Source organism: Armigeres subalbatus, chromosome 1, assembly GCF_024139115.2.
Source record: "Armigeres subalbatus isolate Guangzhou_Male chromosome 1, GZ_Asu_2, whole genome shotgun sequence".
Taxonomy (NCBI): Eukaryota; Metazoa; Arthropoda; class Insecta; order Diptera; family Culicidae; genus Armigeres; species Armigeres subalbatus.
In genome coordinates, this window is record NC_085139.1 from 98394379 (window position 1) to 98416306 (window position 21928).

The 21928-nt window shown below is 42.2% G+C and overlaps 1 protein-coding gene and 1 pseudogene across 3 annotated transcripts in view; one reads left to right on the forward strand and one right to left on the reverse strand.

The window, feature by feature from the left end:
* The window catches only part of LOC134203508 (leucine zipper putative tumor suppressor 2 homolog), a 286600-nt gene that overhangs the window by 250488 nt on the left and 14184 nt on the right, over window positions 1-21928 (reverse strand). The gene's annotated exons all lie outside the window — the stretch shown is intronic.
* On the forward strand, window positions 5596-15774 carry LOC134206370 (uncharacterized; annotated as a pseudogene).

Sequence of the window (21928 nt, forward strand, 5' to 3'; positions counted from 1 at the left end):
CATATACGACTAAATCTTGTCACATTGGATTTGCTACAACTAAATCGATCTGAACTGTGCTACTATGGTGGGTGCATTTGCGTTCATTAAACGAAAGCATTATCAACTCTCAGCTTTAAACCGGCCCAACGCTTTTCATTTAAAGAAGGCATTATCTCCTATGTTCGCCTTATACCGCGCAAATGCGTTCTTTCTAAGAAGGCATAATCAACTTTGTTTGCCTTGAACCATTATCCTCTGTTTGCCTTATGTTGAGCAAATGCGTTCATTAAAAGAAGGCATTATCATCTCTGTTCGCATTCAACCGAGCAAATGCGTTCATTTGAAAAAGGCATTACCTCCTCTGTTTGCCTTAAACTGTTACCGTTCATTTAACCTTCTGTCTGTGCTCAAAAAAAATTATGTTGTCTGTGCTCTGGGGTCAAATTGACCCCAAATTGAAATTGCTATAACTTTTTATTGTTTGGACAATTTTGGATTTTATGGGCTTTTTCGAAAGATAATTTAATCATCTTTCAGGTCGTTACCAAAGATTGACTATAGGTGGGCGGGTACATCGCGGGGAGGGGTTTTAGTAAACAAGGGTACAAAAACAGTGTTTTTTCATGATAATTTTACTTATATCTGAAAATCCTACCCATTTTGAACTGCAACATTTTTAAAAAGGCTATGCAGGAAGGCATGTGTTTTGGCATGAGGCGTTGATAAGTTTAGAACTCGACCGCCAGGTGGTGGTATATTTGAATTCATTATTTTAGACTACTCAAGATATTCCGATATATAGAATTCTCCTCAGTGTATATATTCTTATCGCGCAAATTAAAAAATGAGAAGAAGTGCTCATTATATTGAGCACCGCTTTGTAGTTCTAGACATCCTGAACAATGTTGCCGAATACAACTTTGGTGTAGGTATGAGGGATCTCAAGCTAAAGCAATATTTCATATATGCAAGAATATTGCAAGTACACTAGCGCCGCCTATTTGTAAATTTCCTTATTATTTATTCCGTCAAATGACAGTCTATTGCCACCAGACGAACTTTGTTACAGACGTCATCTTTACAAATTTCAAAATTGTGCGATAAGAATATTTACAATGAGGAAAATTCCATATATCGGAGTTACTTGAGTAGTGTAAAATAATGAATTCAAATATACCGCCACCTAGCGACCAAGCGCTAAACTAATCAATGCCTCATGTCAAAGCAGATGCCTTCCTGCATAACCTTTTTGAAAAGGTGCAGTTCAAAATGGGTAGGATTTTCAGATATAATAAAATAAGCATGAAAAATCACTGTTTTTGTACCCTTTTTTACAAAAACCCCTCCCCGCGATGTACCCGCCCACCTATAGTCAATCTTTGGTAACGACCTGAAAGATGATTAAATTATCTTTCGAAACAGCTCCAAAAATCCAAAATTGGCCAAACATTAAAAAAGTTATAGCATTTCAATTTAAATAATTTGACCCCAGAGCACAGACAACGTAAGTTTTTGAAAAAGGACACTGTAGCGCATATTTTCAAGATTTTTAAGCGAATTTGCACATAGGAGACAGATCTCGGCGAGTTTCACCAAACTACCAAAAATTAGGAGAATCGGTTGTAAACTAAAAAATGGCAGCCACTAAGTGGCCTGGGGTCATATTGACCCCAGAGCACAGACAAAAGGTTAAAGAAGGGATTATTTCCACTGTACACCTTGAAAGAAGGTGTTATCTCATCATTTACATAATTTCGTACTTTAACTTTCGTAACTTAACTTTCTCAGATAATAATGGCGTAGAATGATAATTTAAAATGATTAGACGAAAAGTAGAAAATGTTGGAAAAACACAACCTTTATTCCTTTTCTCCAAGTAACTCTAAGTACGATATATTCGGGGTAGTGGCTTCGTGGTAATGGTATTCGGGATACAGGGGTGGAGCCTTCATTTGCTATCGTGACTGCCGGGCGAATGCATCCTCTGAATGAAGGAAAACCATCATCCCTTGCCTCTAAGGATTGTTAGTCCGACTCTCGTTGCTACTAGAGACCGAGTATATATCTGCATCTCCATGATTGTCTTGGGATAGGATATCGTCTTAGTTACAAAGGATAATTTATCTGGATTCACTTTGGTAAGCGATGCGATCTATGGGATGGGAAATGACACTAATAGAAACCGCCAAATGTTGAACGGCTAATTTCTTCGCCTATTGTTGAACTCCCATAAGAAATTCACTTGCGTTCAACATTAGGCGTAGAAACTAGCCGTTCAACATTTGGCGAATTACCCTACGAGTTAAAAGTTAGAAAACATGCACGCCCGGTGGCATATGAAAGCTAAGGAGATTCGCGTTTTGGACGACCGCACGGAAGCGCAGCACTCTGTACTCACTTGCTCGATGGCTACAGCAAAACCATTGAAGAACTCGCTTTTTTCGATCGCGCGCGACATGCGCATGAGCCACCGAACACAAGATAGATACCGTGGATAATCAAAATTCGGACACACTCAAACTTCGGACGCTTCAATTCGTATGGGAAATTTTCTGAAATATTTCATCGAAATGTTTCGTGAAGCTGGATCGGAAAGACTAATAGTTTTCGCTTGTTTTAGTATAGTTACATTTTAATAAGACATGTTAAAACAATGCGCTGAAATGATTGAAAGGCAGTCTGAACTGTGCAGTGAAAATTGTTTTCAATTATTCTTCCCGGTACGGTGTAATCAGGTGTCCGAAGTTTGAATCTTTGTGTCCGAAATATGAATACAACCTCACCGGTGTCCGAAGTTTGAATCAAACAGAAGCCGGACATTTTCATAAATTGCAAACATTCTTCGCAATATCTTGCACAAATTAAATACGTAGTTAAAAGATGAATACTGTACTTAGTGATTGCAATGGTGATTTAAACGGTGTGATTTAAAATGTGAGTGAACAGGATGATTGTACATCAGAAAGTGCTTGAGCGTCCGAAGTTTGGGTTTGCACGGTACTTTATTTATTTCCGACGACTAAAACACGCACTGTACTTACTTGTTCGATAGCTACTCTTATTACCGGCCGCGCAATGCAGAACAAATATTTCGGCCGATCGCGTCATCGTTCTGCAGTCCGAAATAAGAGAAATCACGCAATGACCTGATTTGTATTACCGGTCGCGCAATGCAGACCAAATATTTCGGCCGATCGCGCGATCGTTCTGCAGTCCGAAACAAGAGAAATCACGCACTGAACTCGGAATTATATCATGCCTTTCCGTGAACTGAATAAGGCATAAATTGAGAATAGGAACCATGCATATTCTTCCTTGTGTTATGCCTGACAAATGCATTACACAGGATTCTGTTTTTACAGTTTTTTTTCGCTCGTATTTTTGATCGTGTACCACCAAAATCTTCGATCATGTTTCCAAAAATCCCGAATAAATCAAAGAAAAATCACATGATAATTAATATGCGTTAAGCCTTTAGGGTGAGTGGAAAATTGAGAAAATGAAAATCGTGTAAAAACAGAATCGAATGTGTGGGGCCGTTCAAAAATTACGTCCAAGGTTTGAGGGGGGGAGGGGGGTCAGAGTTTTGTGACAGTTTGTGACAGGGGGAGGGAGGGGGGTTCGTCTTATGTGACGTCCGTCCACAAGAAAAAAATACTGAAAGCATTTTAGAAACAACTTGCATTTTAAAAACATTCAAACTGTTAGTAAGGAACATAACTCACTATGTTATTGTGAAAATAGTGTACGAAAAAGATAAACCACAGTAATCGCTAAAATATAAATGAGACATGTACGTACCGCGGAAGGGGACGCCAATTATTTGCGACAGTTTGTGACAGGAGGGGGAGGGGTTGAAAATGCCGAAAAACGATGGACGTAATTTTGAACGATCCCTGTTTGAAAAAAAGGAGTCGTATCTTCTTTTGCCATTTGCCGGAAAATGCATCCTTTGAAAAAAAACAAATAGTAAATAACTACTTGGGCCTATTGGTAAATCACTACTTGGGCCTATGGACCCCATTCCTGGCTCACTGCAGCTAATGATTTATACTGTTTAGTAGCCGTAGGTTTATGATTGATCATTTTGAAAAAGTCTCCTATTTATCTCGCACAATACTCAATATTTTTCAACCATTTATTTCACTCCTAATCGATCCAATTATAGAAAATAAAAATGTAGATTTCAAACTTTTGCTCTTCGTTGCAACACCACTGAGCCGGAGTGATTCTTTCCACTTTTACAAAACGGTATCATCAAATAAACACCTACCTGAAAATCGTCACAGTGCTCGATACAACCATTGCTTCAGGCTGTTTATCACCACACAATAATGCTAAACTCACGCACTTCAATCTTTTCTAATTGTTCGTATCACTAGATCTTATATAAACATATTGGAATACATTTAAAAAAGTATCCTCAAACCGAACAAAGAATCACCTCGGCCCAAGAACTTCTAGCTGTACAGTGCTGCCAAAAGGCCATAAGTCTTATTTTAGTATGAAGATAATCCTTCATCGTTAATAGAAAAACTGTCTAATACAGCGTCAACGTATCATGTTATTTATAATTCTCTCGATTTCAAAAGGTGGAAAAGATATTGTTTTTAAGTGTTTGGAAGAAATTTGGATGAGTAAATATATCTTCTCAACCAAATAAAAATGATTATGAATAATACCATCTGGCATCTTGTTGTCGTGGAACGTGCATATTTTTGTTTACGTCGCATTTTCTACCGTCCCGAGAGAGAGAATGAGAGTAAGATGTTGAGAGATTGAGTAAAATATTGCGTATGCCGAGGAGATTTGGGGTATGCCGGATAAGCAATCGCCTATGACTGAAATGAGTGCTGCACCATGTTAATTTAAATCAAATAAAAGCTTTTTCAAGCGGTGTTTAGCAAGAATAACTATTTTTGAAGCAGAGGTGAACCCCATCGCAATATTACACGGCCCACAAAATTCAGAAAAGTTGCCCCTAGTCATAAATATCAATTAAATAATGCAGTCGTGCGCATGTTAGGCCGGGAATGGGGTGAGAAACCCTACTTTTAAGACTTAGAAACAACAAACCTTACCTTTTTGTGTAAAAATATTTTTCTCTTGAGCACTTACAGAGTCCGGAAATTGAACTGCTACATTATTTCAACAGTCGTTATTACAGGGGAGAAGGCGGATCACTGAATCCCTACCCCAACATGTGCGACATCTGGATTTGGTTCTAAACTGGTTATGGCAAGGCAATTTTTATGCACACTTTTGTTTTCGATATTTTATCAAAATTAAACACTCAATCATGCAGCAATATAACGATGTGACATGCTTGAGATACCTTCTTGATTAAAGGGACTCGAAAAAGAATTTATTTGTAGTAACTAACTGAATATAAACATGTTCGCATTAACGATTGCGCCCTAACACCGGTTCTAAGCTTCGATGCAAAGTACACGAGCTTTGTTCGCCAGTGACAGGCGTATGAGGCCCTTGCATTATTACGTTGTACATGAAACTGTATTAGACGTCCCCTCGTCGTATTAGATATTTACATTATATCTTGGCTGTCAGTGGATGTATGTATAAATTTTGTAATCAGGTGTTATTCAGAAAAAAATGGATCTTGAACAGAAACTGTGCTGTGGTTGCCTTGCTCCAAGCTGGAAAACGGCAGAAGGACATAGTTCATCAACTGTCCAATTTACGTGTGAGCAGAAGTTTTGTATACCGTGCAGTCAAAAGATACTTGGAGACCAGATGTACCAAAATGGGGGAGGGGGGGGTGTTGGCGCGTCGAGCTACTGTGGTGACACCTGCCATGGTGAAAATCGTCAAGAAGCGCCTCAAGAAAAACCTTAACGTAGTGCCACTAAATTAATCGTCTGCTTTGAGCGTGCTTACAGCGGCACACTAGGAGTTAACTTTCTGAAATCAGTATGGCGAAAGGCATCTAAGGTTCGATTTCTCAAAATTCCTTAATCGAAAAAAATATTTGGTAAGCGTAGTAGCGGACACCATCCTTCATAGCCGGTCATAGTTTTTCATGAAAAGTTCCTAATATTGAGAAAACCCGCGTAAGATGTCTTTCGCCATACATATTTCTGTCGGTTAACTTATGCTGGCTATTGGCGCATAAACGATAGCGCCTGAATGTGGAAGCGGCGGGTAGAAAATCAGCCACTGTCAATAATTCATTGGCGGAGGATCTCAACATGTCGGATCGAAGTCTCCGTTGGATCCTGAAATATAAACTTTAGACGAAGCCCTACAAGATCAAGAAAGTCCAAGACCTTTCGGTGAAGTAGAATCAAGAACAGGATAAAAGAGCGAAGGCGTTGCTGAAGAGGGCCGCGGAAGGAAGGTTGGAGAATATCGTGTTTACCGACGAGAAACTCTTCACCGTACAGCAGTTCGTAAATAAGCAGAACGACAGAGTTTGGGTGCCAGAAAGATCACGAAGCTATGCCGATGTGCTGACAGCCACCAGGCGACAGAAACCAGCATCGGTGATGGTTTGGGCTGGAATCACCCGTGATGGCCGGACTACGTTGGTTTTTGTCCCTGAAGGAGTGAAGATCAACCAAAATACATATTGGGAACTAGTTCTACATTTTGGTTCCAGGGCTTGGGTTTTACAAAAAGACTCAGCGCCCAGTTATGGATTGCGGAACATTTTTCTGGGTTCATTTCAAGCTCGGACTGGTTGACGTGTTCGCCGGATTTAAACCTTATGGACTTCGCTGTCTGGAGTATGTTGGAAGCCGAAGAATGCTCTAATAAACATGAAAGTGTGCAGTCTCTAAAGCGACATCTAACGGCAGCGTGGGATAAAATATCACAAGAGCACCTACGGGCCTCGTACGATGCGTTTCTCGATCGTCTGCGGCGAGTGGTCAAACCTAAGGGCGAACAAGTTGAACTTGGCATGTGAATTTTGAAAAGTGATTTAATTCCAAGTGAGATTGAATACTTTAGAAAAGGCTTCTCATAATCTTATCGTAGTCCCAACAGTTACCCAACAACTCCTATCCCTACCTCCTCGTGGTGCTTCACCGTGGTGTTCACCGGCTGACAAACGAAAACGGCCTACGACTAATTGATTTCGCCGCCTCCAAGAATATGGTCATTCGCAGCACCTACTTCCAACACAGCCTTCCGTATCGGTACATCTGGAGAGCACCACTGCAGACATAATCACTTATCGACGTCAGGACATATCGTGGTGCTAACCTCGACTCTGACCACTATTTGATAATGGTTAAACTGCGCCCAAAACTATCCGTCATCAACAATGTTCGGTACCGACGACCACGGTACGACCCAGAGCGACTGAAGCATCCTGATGTCACCACTGCATACGCGCAGTATTTAGAGGCAGCGTTGCCGGAAGAGGGTGAGCTCGATGGGGCCCTCTTGAGGACTGCTGGAATACAGTTAAAGCAGCCATTAACGACGCAGCGGGTATCTGGGGCGTAGTCGACGGAACGATTGTTTCGACGAAGAGTGCACACAGATTCTGGAGTAGAAGGACGCAGCGTGGGCGGTCGCGCTGCAGCAAGGTACTCGGCAGAACGTGGAAAGTTATAGACGGAAACGGAGACCGCAGACCCGCCTTTTTCAGGAGAAGAAACGCCGCCTGGAAGAAGCGGAGTGCGAGAAGATGGAACAGTTGTGCCGTTCTCAAGAAACACGCAAGTTCTATCAGAAGCTCATCGCATCCCGCAAAGGCTTCGTGCCGAGATCCGAAATGTGCATGGATAAGGATGCGAGCATCTTAACGGACGAACGTGTGGTGATTGAAAGGTAGAAGGAGCACTACGAGGAACATTTGAATGGCGCTGAGGGTACAGGCAGTGAGAGTCAAGGCAGCGGAGGAGATGACTACGTCAGTTCAGCGGACGATGGAAGCCAACCCACCTTGAGGGAAGCTAAAGCTAAAGCTAAACCAATAAAGACCAATAAAGCAGCTGATAAGGATGGTATCGGAGCTGACCTCATCAAGATGGGCCCGGAAAAGCTAGCCACTTGCCTGCACAAACTGATATTCAGAATCTGGGAAACTGAACAGCTACTGGAAGAGTGGAAGGAAGAGGTTATATGCCCCATCTACAAGAAAGGCGACAAGCAGGAGTGTGAGAACTTTCGAGCGATCACCATCATTAACGCCGCCTACAAAGTGATATCCCAGATCATCTTCCGTCGTCTGTCACCATTAGTGAATGAGTTCGTGGGAAGTTATCAAGCCGGCTTCGTTGACGGTCGTTCGACAACGGACCAGATCTTTACTGAACGGCAAATCCTTCAAAAAAGCCGTGAATTTGGTCCCAACGCACCATCTGTTCGTTGATTTCAAGGCGGCATACGACAGTATAGACCGCGTAGAGCTATGGAAAATAATGAACGAGAACAGCTTCCCTGGGAAGCTTACCGACTAATCAAAGCAACGGTGGATGGTGTGCAAAACTGTGTGAAGATTTCGGTCGAACACTCCAGTTCGTTTGAATCGCGCCGGGGACTAAGACAAGAGGATGGACTTTCGTGCCTGTTGTTCAACATTGCGCTAGAAGGTGTCATGCGGAGACCCGGGTGTAACAGCCGGGGTACGATTTTCAACAGATCCAGTCAATTTATTTGCTTCACGGATGACATGGACATTGTCGGCCGAACCCGCCTTGAACGTAAAGCAATAAAAGTTGGACTGGTGGTGAATGCGTCAAAGACAAAGTACATGCTTGTGGGCGGAACCGAGCGCGACAGGGCCCGCCTGGGAAGCAGTGTTACGATAGACAGGGATACCTTCGAGGTGGTCGAGGAATTCGTCTACCTCGGATCCTTGCTAACGGCTGATAACAATGTTAGTCGTGAAATACGAAGGCCCATCATCTGTGGAAGTCGGGCCTACTACGGGCTTCAGAAAAAACTGCGGTCAAAAAAGATTCGCCACCGCACCAAATGTGTCATGTACAAGACGCTAATAAGACCGGTTGTCCTCTACGGACATGAAACATGGACAATGCTCGAGGAGGACTTGCAAGCACTCGGAGTATTCGAGAGACGGGTGCTTAGGACCATCTTTGGCGGTGTGCAAGAAGACGGTGTGTGGCGGCGAAGAATGAACCATGAGCTCGCCCAACTCTACGGCGAACCCAGTATCCAGAAGGTAGCTAAAGCCGGAAGGGTACGATGGTCAGGGCATGTTGCAAGAATGCCGGATGGTGTTCGCAAAGATGGTGTTCGCTTCCGATCCAGCAGGTACGAGACGACGTGGGGCGCAGCGAGCGAGGTGGCAAAACCGTGTATTGTGGCGTCAAAATGTTGATTCAGTGTTCTCTGTTTTCATGTAAACTAAATAAATGAAATGAAATAGACTTTCTTCACCATGAGAGCTGTTAGCCCTGTTTGATCGATCCACAGAATTGTCATGGATAGGCGTTCATAATTTGTTCTTTTTCAGTTCATTCCAAAATTCACTGTAGTTTAAGCCTAGATGTCGTTCCCATAGAACCAAATTGGATAAGCATTAAACAAGACATCAAATCCTACCTAATTTAAATAATCACTAAAAGCATTATATATTCCTTAAAAAAAGAAAATAGATCTTTCGTTAAGCGTATTGACCTTAAGGCCTGTACTCCAGTTATTGGAATTTTTGGATGGCGTTGAATGAAACATGCATTCCATTAATATCCTATTTGGTTAAAATGATCACCAAAAGGTTGTTACACTTCTAAAAGGAACAAATAGGCTTTCCATTACGCGTTACTTCAATTCTTGGAATTCATGGATAGCCTGGAATGGATCATGTAATCAAGTCATATCCAATTTGATTCAAATGATCACTAAGAGCATGTTCAAATTATTAAAAAAAAACAGCAAATAGATCTTTCGTTTCGCGTTCTGACCTTAAGGCCTGAACTCTAAATCTTGGAATTCACGGCTGGCCTGGAACGGAACATGCATTCAAACATATCAAATTTGGTTCAAATTATACTAAAGAGCATTTTTGATTTTTTAAACGAACAAACAGATGTTAAGGCTTGAACTCCAATTCTTGGAGTTCTTGAATGACCCGGAATGGAACGTCCTTTCCATTCATATCCAAGTTGGTTCTAATGATCATCAAGAGCATGTCGCATTTCTGAAAGGGGCAGACAGATTTTTCTTTACGTGTATTGACCTTCAGGCCTGTATTGCAGTTTTTGGAAGTCTTGGATGGCTTGGAATAAAACAAATGTTGAAGGCATGCTCAATTTGATTAAAGAATCGCAAAGAATATTGATGTTTAGACCGCTGGGAGCATGTACTAGTGAAAAATAGCTATAGATGTTAGTTTATGTGCAGAGGCCTGAAAGCCTAAACTCCAGGAAACTCTTGGATGCCTTAGAACATGTGACAATAGCACATCCAATTTGGGTCTTTGGATTGCTGTGATTATGTATCGTATTTAAAATTGTCAAAAGATCAATGAATTAGTAAAAAAGTTTTTCTATGTCATATTCTTTTCACGTCCCCCAATAAGGGCCCTCCTTAGCCGTGCGGTAAGACGCGCGGCTACAAGGCAAGACCATACTGAGGGTGGCTGGGTTCGATTCCCGGTGCCGGTCTAGGCAATTGTCTCCCTGGGCATAAAAGAATCATCGAGCTAGCCTCATGATATACGAATGCAAAAATGGTAACTTGGCTTAGAAACCTCGCAGTTAATAACTGTGGAAGTGCCTAATGAACACTAAGCAGCGAGGCGGCTCTGTCCCATTGTTTGGATGTAATGCCAATAAGAAGAAAGAATAAGTGCCGTAAAAAAGGGTTGAGTGTATATTCGTTGGATAAACAAATCCTCTAATCTTGATTCAAATCGCTGAAAATTGATTACAAGTGGTTCGGTCACTTGGTATGGAATGACTCTTTATATCTTTTCGGTTTTTGAACAATTCTCGCATCTTTATAGACATTTTGTATTGTTTAGGAAAGTTTTTAATTTATTTATTAATTCTACCCTGAATTATTTATTAGTAATTCCTTTTTTATGGAAAATTGCAAATTTCTTATGCTTTTTTTTGCTGCGATACGAGACAGATAGAAGATAATCCATGATGATAAAACAACTATCTTTCCCATGTCACTTGAACCTTTCGGTATCTTGCCCCAGCGATGACATTCAGAATCCAGTGGTTGTTTATCATCTATCAGCGTTCCAAGTAAGAGGTACCTACCTACTCAACCCTAATGACAATTAGCACTTACATAAGCAGCGCGCCGAGTACCGTTCTTATAACGAGTTCAAGAAGCATCTACATCAGTCAATCAGCGCAACAAAGTTTGTGACAGGACTGTCCTCGATTTTGCGCAAAAGACCCCCGCCGCGGACCGATCGCTTGGATCATAGGATGATCTGCGCAGGCGGCATCTCATTTCGCGTGTCTCATCATAACTCAGCCGTTTTTTTTCTGTGCCGCCGCCATCCATCGCCCCGTCATCATGGCGGTTCCCGCTAGGGGTGCGATGCTAAATAAATAGCTTACTCACAGATGAACCGCTGAGCGTGCGGAATCGAAAGCAGGCAGGTTCTTTTTCTTGATTAATTTTCCCATGACCGACGATGCGCTGGTAGACGAACGACGACGGTGGTGGTCGCTGCGCTGCGTCCAGGTTCGCCGATCAACTCCGCAACACAATGTTTTTCTCCAGCTTTCTTCGAAGTGCAGGCAAAACTGAGGGATCATCGTTGCCGTCATGCTGACGGCTGGACCAAACGCCGCTGAAGCCTACTCTTCAATCTTGGACGGCTCTGGCCAACGTGCACGATGATCTCTTAATAAAATTTTCACACGTTCCCACGGAGGCGGACCAAACCAACCATCGGGGTCTGCAAATCGAACGGGATTGTTCGTTTCCTCAGACTTGGGTTCCCAGTGTAGTTACGATTAGTCTGCAATTTGTGATTTACTCGTTGAAGCGGAACAAGCAAACCAAGCGAAACGATGTAGGTACAACAATGTTGTTCCTGTTTATCTTACTCACTCGGTGTGTTTGCAATTAGCTAAACTGTTCGGACCCGGCTATGTCCACTTTGTTTGTTCATACTTTTGACGCAGTTTTGACAGATTAACAGGTTTGCCGTTGTAGCAATTCGGATATTTGGATAATCGTAATGGTTGTATGTGGACACATGTCCGGTTCCGTTGATCCAATGACAAAAAGTTTGAGTCCTGGGTGGTATTGCGCTGAATACTTTTGCCAATGTGTACACTGTACACAGACTCGGGGAAATTTTTGTCATTTTCGAGCATTCAGTGTATTGCGTGCAAGTCGTACCACGATGTTGGTACGCAACATTTTCCGGACCAATGGATGAATTATGTTCGAGCCACGATTACGATCCAAAGAATTCAAGAATACCTTTGGGAATCTAGAAAAGAATAATGACACCAAAATTTTGAAAAATCCGTGAATTAATGAGATGAGTGTACATATTACTTCTGCGTGATGTTAAACGCGTTTACTATGCTATGGAAATGCTAATATCGTCTTCAAAACAGACGTAAGTATATGTTTATGATAGAATAAGAGGCGAAAGTACAGATTTGCTAGTTTCGTTGGGATACAGCAGGCATTAAGTTTTCGCTCACATTCAAATCCCCTTCTATAATATAGTACTGCCTGCCGTATTCTAACGGATCTATCAAATCTGTACTTATCGCCTCCAATTCTATCGTGAACGTTGTCTTAGCATCTCCATATCATTGAAATTCCAAGAACCCAATGAGAATGACTCGGAGTTTTTTTTAGATATTCTAGGTTTTCTATACGATACTGAAAATCAGACCCATTGATCTACTCGTCTTGCACAGGGTTTGAATCCTAAAGAGAAAGAGCAAGTCTCTCACTTATCATCTCTGTATACATATACGATATGTAGCATACCGCGAGAAACTTTTTTCGCAAGCTGTCATGATAGAGAACTGATTCGGGATGTTATACCCCATGATAAATTTCTTTTAGAAAGCTCCAAATGTGGGGAGCACTGGCTCTGATGATGCATTTCAACTTGTTCTACACAGCTGTGCAGTAACCAACACGAAAGGAGCAAAAACAAAGCGAGAATCACCATTTTTCTGTGGGGGCTGCCTATCCGATTCTGTTTTTTCGCGCTTGTATACAAGTTTGATAAATTTGTTATCATGGCTTGTTATGATTCGGAACAGTTTTTGCCTCTCTTTTATCGTTGTTCGTTATCTATTGAGAGCGATTTCTGCAAACCCTGCTTTTGCATCTATCATGTCAACATAGGCCCATATCCCTTTTATCCCATCGCCGTCGCTGAGTGCTATCACGCAGTGCTAGCAGCCATAGTGTAGCGAGACCCACCCGTTTTCTCCCGTTTTCTTTTCTCGATCACAGGTTGGGAGTTGTGGTTTTTACCACACCAAAACCTAAGCGAAAGTCGCCCCACGTGTGCTTGGGGGAAATTTTAATCTATTTTTTTTCACCCAAATGGTGTGGCGGTAGTCCATCATCATCAACGGTGCATCTGGTCCTGTGTTCAGCAAATGTTAGTTGGATAGCATCGCATAGCATGAATAAACGCACAAATTGTAGATGGAGCTGAAGAGATAAACATATTCTTTGTTGTGAAAGATCTCGCCAGAAAATTGAATAATGTAGACCCGATTTTCTCTACAAACGTGGCCACGTCCTTAGGAATGTTTTATACTGTAATCGTCCTGTCATATACTTGGGGAAGCGCTCGTTATCAAAACAGCTTCCATAGATGAAGGCGTTAAAACATGGAGAGTAAGTTTATATTTTCATTAGCCTGGGCAAAATATACTTTCTTATCATTCGCTCAAGAGTGTCATCTATAGCAGCATAGGAACTTTTTTCTTGGGACATGGAAAATTTCATAAAATCATCATTTATCGATAAACAAATGGGTATCAGGCCATTAAACCGAAGGTCATTAGGACGAATGGTCATTAGGAGAGTGAGAATTTAGTTTTCCTTTTTCATCCATGCTTCTTCTTTATACCTTCTTCTTTTTTCTTCTTCCTTCTTCGTTCTTATTTATACCTTCCTCCCTTCTTCCTTCTTTCTTCTTTTTTACCCTTCTTTCTTCCTTCTTCTTTCTCCTTTCCTCCTTCTTCTTTCTTCTTTTTCCATTTTCCTTGTTTCTTCTTTTTTTTCTTCATTCCCTATCTTCCCCTTTTCATTCTGTTTTCTACCTTCCCTTTTCCTCTTTCTTCCTTATTTTTTACTTCTTTTTGCCTTTCGCGTATACTAAGTATACGTAAAGGCTATAGGATTACTCCAAAACCGAATTTTTGATAAAAGCCTCGGAGACCCATAGTGTTATATACCAAGTTATGACACTTTCGTCTGCACTTCCTCGCAAAACTGCTTGGAAACATTCACCATCTACCCTTGCGGCCTGCTAGTGGGATTGGGCTCTGGGGATCACGCCTGCTAAGTTACCTTCCACAATTAGGTAATCTTGCTTATATGGAAATTTGCTTCCAACGTGGTGGGAGGAAAAACCCTCGACTGAGGGAAAAAACCTCCTTTACTTCAGTTCTATCAAAGGTAATTGCCTATTTCCGGGGATTAAACCACCCGACTTGGACGTTAATTTACAATGTTATGAAAACTCATATGTGAATATGTACGTTATGTGGAAGATATTGATTTGGAAAATGTATTGGAGGTAACCACTTTCCCTTCGATGGGACTCGAACCCATGACCCTACAGTCCCATCGAAGGGAAAGTGGTTACCTCCAATACATTTTCCAAATCAATATCTTCCACATAACGTACATATTCACATATGAGTTTTCATAACATTGTAAATTAACGTCCAAGTCGGGTGGTTTAATCCCCGGAAATAGGCAATTACCTTTGATTGAACTGAACTTGAGTTGCGTGCTCTTGCCTACGCAATGCGGTCGGGTCTGAGCTTGACGACCGACTGGCAAATAGCTTACACAACCTCACTTGATCAGTACCGTTGCTGATGAAGAATGTGTGTAGCCGCCAGACATTCTAAATACTCACGCTCCTCTAATGTGGACGTGTACAATACACATGTGGAAGTATTGGCTTGAGAAATGGATTGCGAGTGATTTGACTATGCGTCCAATTTGGGAATCTCGAGCTCGTTCAGTAGCCGCTAGGTTGCGAAGGCCGACGGAGGTCCTTCGTAGCTTAGTTGGTTAAAGCTCCTTTACTTGTTTTGTTACCTTGCTTCCCCTTGGATTGTACCATTCAAACTTTCCATTTTTCCATCCTATTCGTGTCTTTGCCTAAACTTCTCCGGTACTACCAATATGATTTACTTCGGAAAAGTAGGCCTGTTGTGCTGTTCAGCACCACTCCTTAATACTATCGCCGGTGTACCCAAGATGAATACACAGCTAGGTGTTCCAATCTGCCAAATTCACGGTTTAGCCATTTTGAATTTTAGTATGGGAGAGCCAGCCGGCTTGTTTTCATTTTGTACTGGAAATGAATTTTTCACCCCCGCCTTCTTCTCTTCCATAAACTTGGCAGATTGGAGCACCTACTAGTGTATTCATCTTGGGTGTACCCAGCCTTCACTTTGAAGTGACTGGTGTCTCGGCGACTTTAGCAGCTCATTCTTCACAATCTACTCGGTCTCGTGCCAACGGGGAATCTAACAGAGCCCCGGCGAAGGAGGTTCTTCCGATACCGACGCCAACCAGCCGAGTGCCAAGGTCAGTCCAGCGATTCCGGGGGAGCAGGGCGTCCGGTTCACTGGTGCCCTGACGACCCGTAACCCGTAACCCGACGGAGAGTTCCCCTACGAAGGAAGTTCTCCCGATACCGATGCTCTTTGGTCGTTACGCCATTTCTTCTGCAACTCGGATAAAATCCGTGTAGCTACCCTGTCGACTGCATTCCACGTGCTTTCCTCTCGGCACATTTTTTTCTATCACGTTCTCTTGGTTTAAACCGTGTATTTCCCTTCGAACTGCCTCAAACCTGGGGCATTCAAAGATCACGTGCTCCACCGTCTCCTCGACGTTCTCACACTCCGGGAAAAATGGCGAAGCAGCATGCCCAAACCGATGTAAATATTTCCTGAAGCAGCCGTGGCCTGACAGGAACTGTGTCAGGTGAAAGTTCATTCCTGTTCATCCACGTTAACAGGTTTGAAATGAGTCGGTTGGTCCACCTCCCTGAGTGGCACACATGTTACATATAAATCACAGTAACCTATATGTGACCAGATTCAGTCACAATTAGGTTGCTGCAACCAGTTTCACTTGACTTGTGCTGCTTGGGCCCATTGTCTGTACTGTCCCATTCATGCTGCCACCTTTCCATTGAATGGATTCTCTCCATCTTTCTCACATTTCTCGTGTCTTCCCGATGATAGCACTCAATATCTTCCGATAGGCTGATGAAGGGACCATCCCGGCGATAACGCATACTGCCTCCGACGAGATCGTTCTGTAGGCGCTCGCGACTCGTATGGCCATCAGCCGGAACGCACTTTGTAGCCTTCTACGGTTCCGCTTGGTTTCCAGCGCATTACCCCAAGCGGGGACTCCATACCGCAGTATCGATGACGAGACACTAGCTAGTAGACGCCTGGTGCTACTTCTTGGACCGCCAACGTTTGGCATGATCCTTGCTATTGCGCTCATAGCCTTCGCCGACTTTTCGCAGACGTAATCGACGTGGCTATTGAAGTTTAGCCGGTCATAGATCATCACTCCCAGATGTTTCAGTGATCGCTTCGATGCAATCGTATGATCACCAATGACGATCTCCATCCGCTGAATCGCCTTACAGTTGCTGACTAGTAGCACCTCCGTCTTATGGTGAGCTATTTGCAGCTTCACTCCGTTCATCCAGCTCTCGATCATTGCTATCGCCTCTGTCGCCAACACCTCTACTTCTTCAAGTGTCTCGCCCATCACCGTTAGTGACACGTCGTCCGCAAAACCCACGATTTTAACTTTTCTAGGCAACCGCAGACTCAGGACTCCATCATATATCCCGTTCCAAATTGTTGGACCGAGAATGGAGCCTTGATGAACGCCCGCTGTAACCCGCATCGACTTACGCCTTTCGTTAGTGTCCTAAACCAACACTTTGCTCTGAAAGTAGCTCTTCAGGATATGACACAGGTAACCAGGGACCCGCATTCAATGCAGCGCTGATGCGATAGCTTCGAAGCTGGCACTATTGATCGCATTTTTTACCTCTATTGTTACCACTGCGCAATATCGATCTCCTCTTCGCTTCTGTTTGGATGCCTTCTCAGCGCTCTCGAGCACTGTCCGAATAGCATCCACCGTCGATACTCTGCATCTTCGACAGTCCGCGCTCGCCCTCCGTACATTTCGCAAGCCTATTCAGGATAATCCTCACCAGGAGCTTCCTGAGTTGCCTTCATCCAGGCACTTTTGCAGCACTGTTCTGAACATATCCGGACATGCCACGAGCGCAGCTTTCAGCGCCACGTTCGGTATTTCATCCGGACCGGGGGCTTTCTTCGCCTGCAGGCGCTTTGCCGCTTCTGCAAGCTCCTCATTGGACACTTGCTGGTACTCAGCGTTTGTTTCTTCTTCTTCGCCGTACGGTATTGGTGGCCACGTGGTCGGGTCGTGTTGCGGGAAAAGACCCTCAACGATCTCCTTCAACTTGATCGGACACTTTTCGGCTGGCGTCGACGGACCCTTCATCTTCGCCATCACGACTCTATAAGCATCCCCCCATGGGTTGGCGTCTGCTTCTCGACACAACTCCTTGTAGCAGTCTGACTTGCTAACTTTGATGGCCTTTTTTAAAGCGGTCCTAGCAACCCGGAACGCCGCCTTGCGCTCCTCTTTCTCTGGTTCCATCCTCGCTCTCTGTGCCCACCTCCTGGCTCTGAGACAAGCAGCACGAAGCGTACTGAGTCCCTCGTTAACCACCAGTAAGCTGGACGTCGATTGCTCCTCGGCTCCAGTTTACGTGGCATTGCTGCATCACAAGCCTTTACCATTCTCCTTGTTAACTCGACTGCATTTACGATCTCGGTACCACTGTCCGATCGAAGTGCCTCGACGAAGAGGTCTTTATTGAAGGCTTTCGTCTTCCACTTCCTCTCGCTGGTCATCCTTCTCCGCGTTTCACCATTGTTTCGTTGGCCGATATGGTAACGTATCGCCTGATGGTCGCTATGGGTCTAGTCTTCACTTACTTTCCAGTCTATGTTTGTCATCAGTGAAGGGCTACAGAACGTGATGTCAATTATAGACTCCCTCCCGTCTCTCCGAAATGTGCTCACGGAGCCTTCATTGCACAATCGTACGTCTAGCTTCGCTAGAGCTTCCTGCAGGACATATCCTCTTGTGTTGGTCACTCTACTGCCCCACTCCACAGTCCAGGCATTAAAGTCACCTGCTACGACTACTGGCCTTCGTCCAATCAGCTTGTCGGTTAACTGATCCATTATATGGCTGAACCCATACGAAGATGTCGTTGATTTTGGCAATCACGAAGCCTTCACATGAACTCTCCATCACTTCTTGAATTGGGAATTTGCCCATAACTTGTATCGCAGCCATTCCCGAATTATCTGTCAACCAGTTGCCGTTGTCAGGAGGAACTCGACACGATTCTGTAATTATCGCGACATCGCACCTCTTTTCCGTTGTTGACTGCCACAACAGTTGCTGTGCGGTTTCGCAGTGATTCAGATCAATTTGGATTATCTCCACTACTGTTTACCTGCGATCGTCCTCTTGTAGGCAGGGCATTTGTAGCCACCCGTGTATGTGTGTATGTATGTATGTATGTGTGTATGTATGTATGTATGTGTGTGTGTGTTCAAAAAATGTGAGACACACTTTTTTGTACTTACCCTTATCCGATTTGCTTGCAACAGGTTTCATTCGACGCAGAATCTTGCCTTATTTTTCGCTATTGAAAATTGGCCCAATCGGCCATTGCGTTCCGGAGTTATTAAAAAACATTGATTTCCCCCCCCCCCCAAGGGAAAAAAATTCAAAATCGAAATTTTTTTTGTTTCAATAACTATTGCAATTAAATGAACGCAAATAAGTGTGAATTGTTGGAAATAGCTGAATCTATCTCCCAAATGTGCAATTTTGACCCCTCTTATGAGCTTTTCTTGTAATTCTTATGAGTTTTATTGTTTTAAAATACACGAGAAAGGCACCATCACCGCTAAGTGGATTATTCTGGGTTTTTCTTTTTCCTTCTTCCTCCGTTCATCATCCATCTTCCATATTTCTTCTTCCTTCTTTCTTCTACCTGTTTCTTCTTTCCTCTTCCTTCTTTTTTCTTAAAATTAATTTTTTTCTTGTTTATTCTTCTTTCTTCCTTGACTCTATTTTCTTTCTTCCTTCTGCCATCTTCCTTTTTCTCCTTATTTTTTTCTTTTCTTAACTCGATGTTCTGTAGTTCTATATTTCCCCTTACTCGATGAAATTCAAAGTCCCTTGAATCTAGCAAGCTGCGCTTACTCCGGAAGTCTATACCTCTCTCATTCGATATCGAAGTCCAAGTAATTTCCCAATGCATTTTCACTTCGCCAACTCGATGTTGTCAGAATGCCACTTGGTCGAATAGTTAAAAAAACTAAGATTACGAGTAGTAAAACATGTAATGAGAATTACCTGAATTGTACAGAGGAATGAAACATTTCTCACATCTCATAATGTGATAATTAAGAAGTGCGTTTAGAAATAAGAAATTCGAAGTGAAAATTGCGACGTGATAAGTGAAAAGTGAGTAGAGAGAAGTGAAAAGTAGAGATGTTGAAGTGAAAAGTGAGAAGTAAGAAGTTTTTTTATATTAAACCGTTTTCAAGGTATAGAGGCTCGCTTTTTGTTGAAACATGGACATGTTCCATATACGTTCGTCGGGCTCAACAAAATAGCGTCCACCCCGGTGCTGCTGTGTCGATAATTTTGGGTTCACTAGGTGTCGAGAAGAAAGTGTAGGCGATACAACAAAAACATAAAAATACCTATCGCAGCGCTCAAGTTAAAATTACAATTCAGTGGCGATCACAGTGAACCTAATAGCCTATTCAGATTGGGCTATTTATGACTTTGTTAAGTGAGAGGGTATCCAATTATTACGAGGTGTTCAGACTGCAGCAAGATAATATATCTTGACGTTTCCATGTTTCCTCATTTGCACGCTAATACAGGGTTGAATTCAAGGAGAGTTTTAAAATTTAATTTGCGAAATCAAGCATTTGTGTGGCGACAATCGAACATTTTTTTCTGAACAAAGTTTCTACGAAAAAAAATATAAAAAAAAATATGAAAAGGGATTTTCGAAGAATATTTGAAGCTCTCATTAAGGATAATGAGCGAAGCTACATTCATTAGTTGGGTGCGCCGTTCTTCGGGGAATCAGACTATTCCTCAATTTATTTTTAAGTTTAAAAAGTATTTTGATTCTGTACTATGATCAAACGGAGATTTGATAGAAAAATTTAGATACTTTTGGGAATTCTCACAAATAAATAAAAAAAGGACGATTGGACCAATTTTCAAGAAATATTATCGAACTAAAATGTATTTCCACCAGTATCTCCATGTATGAAGGGCAACTCAGCAATTTAATTTTTTTTTAAATGGAAACTGAACCATTGCGTTCTACTCGACAACCAATGATACAGCTTCTAACAAAATCGAATCGTGTGAATGTGATATAATTTAAACTGGAATTTGGATGAATTAATGCATTACCAATCCATGTTTTATTTAAGGTTATTCTACTTTATATATACATCCCATTCAAATCGTACAGTTGTCCCACGTGAAAAATGTTGAAATCCAAAGTATATTAAGCCATTCAAGGAGCAGAATTGAAACAATTTATGAAATCATGTTTATTCATCAAATATATTCGTTTTACAACCATTCCTACGTTTTAAATTGTCTTCCGCATTGGCCCTTGAACTTTGAAAATTTATTCGATTTGTTCTATTAAATCTAGGTTTAAGTTAAATACTTCATGTTAATCCTAGAGAGCATCTGTTTTTTTTAAACAATTCATGTTGAATAAGTGGAGAATAAATAATTATCATCATTATTTTTCATCATATAAAATGCTTTCCACAAAACCATCACAATCCGAGTTATTCTTCAGCGCTCAGAAGATTTTCATCTAACATGCATTCGACCCTGCTGCGACAGAAAGAGCATGACTGTCAACTACGAAACGAAATGAAAACAGAGAGAATTTTCTCTCTGGCAAAGAGAGCGTGACGCTTTTCAGTTTTGTTTTGTTGAATTTCTCCCTGCATCCCAGCTAGAACGAAAGCTCTCTCGTAATAATTGTTCGTAATAAATTCTTTTTAGCAGGTATCTTTTGACAGCGCAAAATGTATGGAATATTACGTAAATAATGACATCATAAAGCGTATTTACCCTGAAACGCCAATTATTATGTCATTAATGGCGTAATCTGAATAGGCTATAAAATTATCAACACAGCAGCACCGGGATGGGCGCCATTTTGTTTAATTAGACGAACGTATATGGAACATGTCCATGTTTTAACAAAAAAGCGAGCCTCTATTCCTTGAAAAAGGTTTAATATAAAACCGAAACCGTCGGATGTAAAGGCAAACTCGTTTTTGCTGCTTTTACAGACTGCCAAGGCTGAAAGAAAATCCCTAAATATAAAATTAATCCTAATTCCTTCCAAATTTATTCTTCCTTCTATTTACTTCCTTCTTTTTTTCCTGGGAACTGGTTTTATAGTGCTGGGTAAGATGCGCCATCGTGTGATTGGGTGGTAGCCAATCAACGCAAGGATGTGCAAGCTGAGGATAAAAGGCCGTTTCTTCAACTGTAGCGTCATCAACGTGCATTGCCCTCACAAGGGAGACCCGACGACGAGAAAGAAGCGTTCTATGCACATTTTGAAGCAGACATACGAAGGATGCCCACTGCGGGA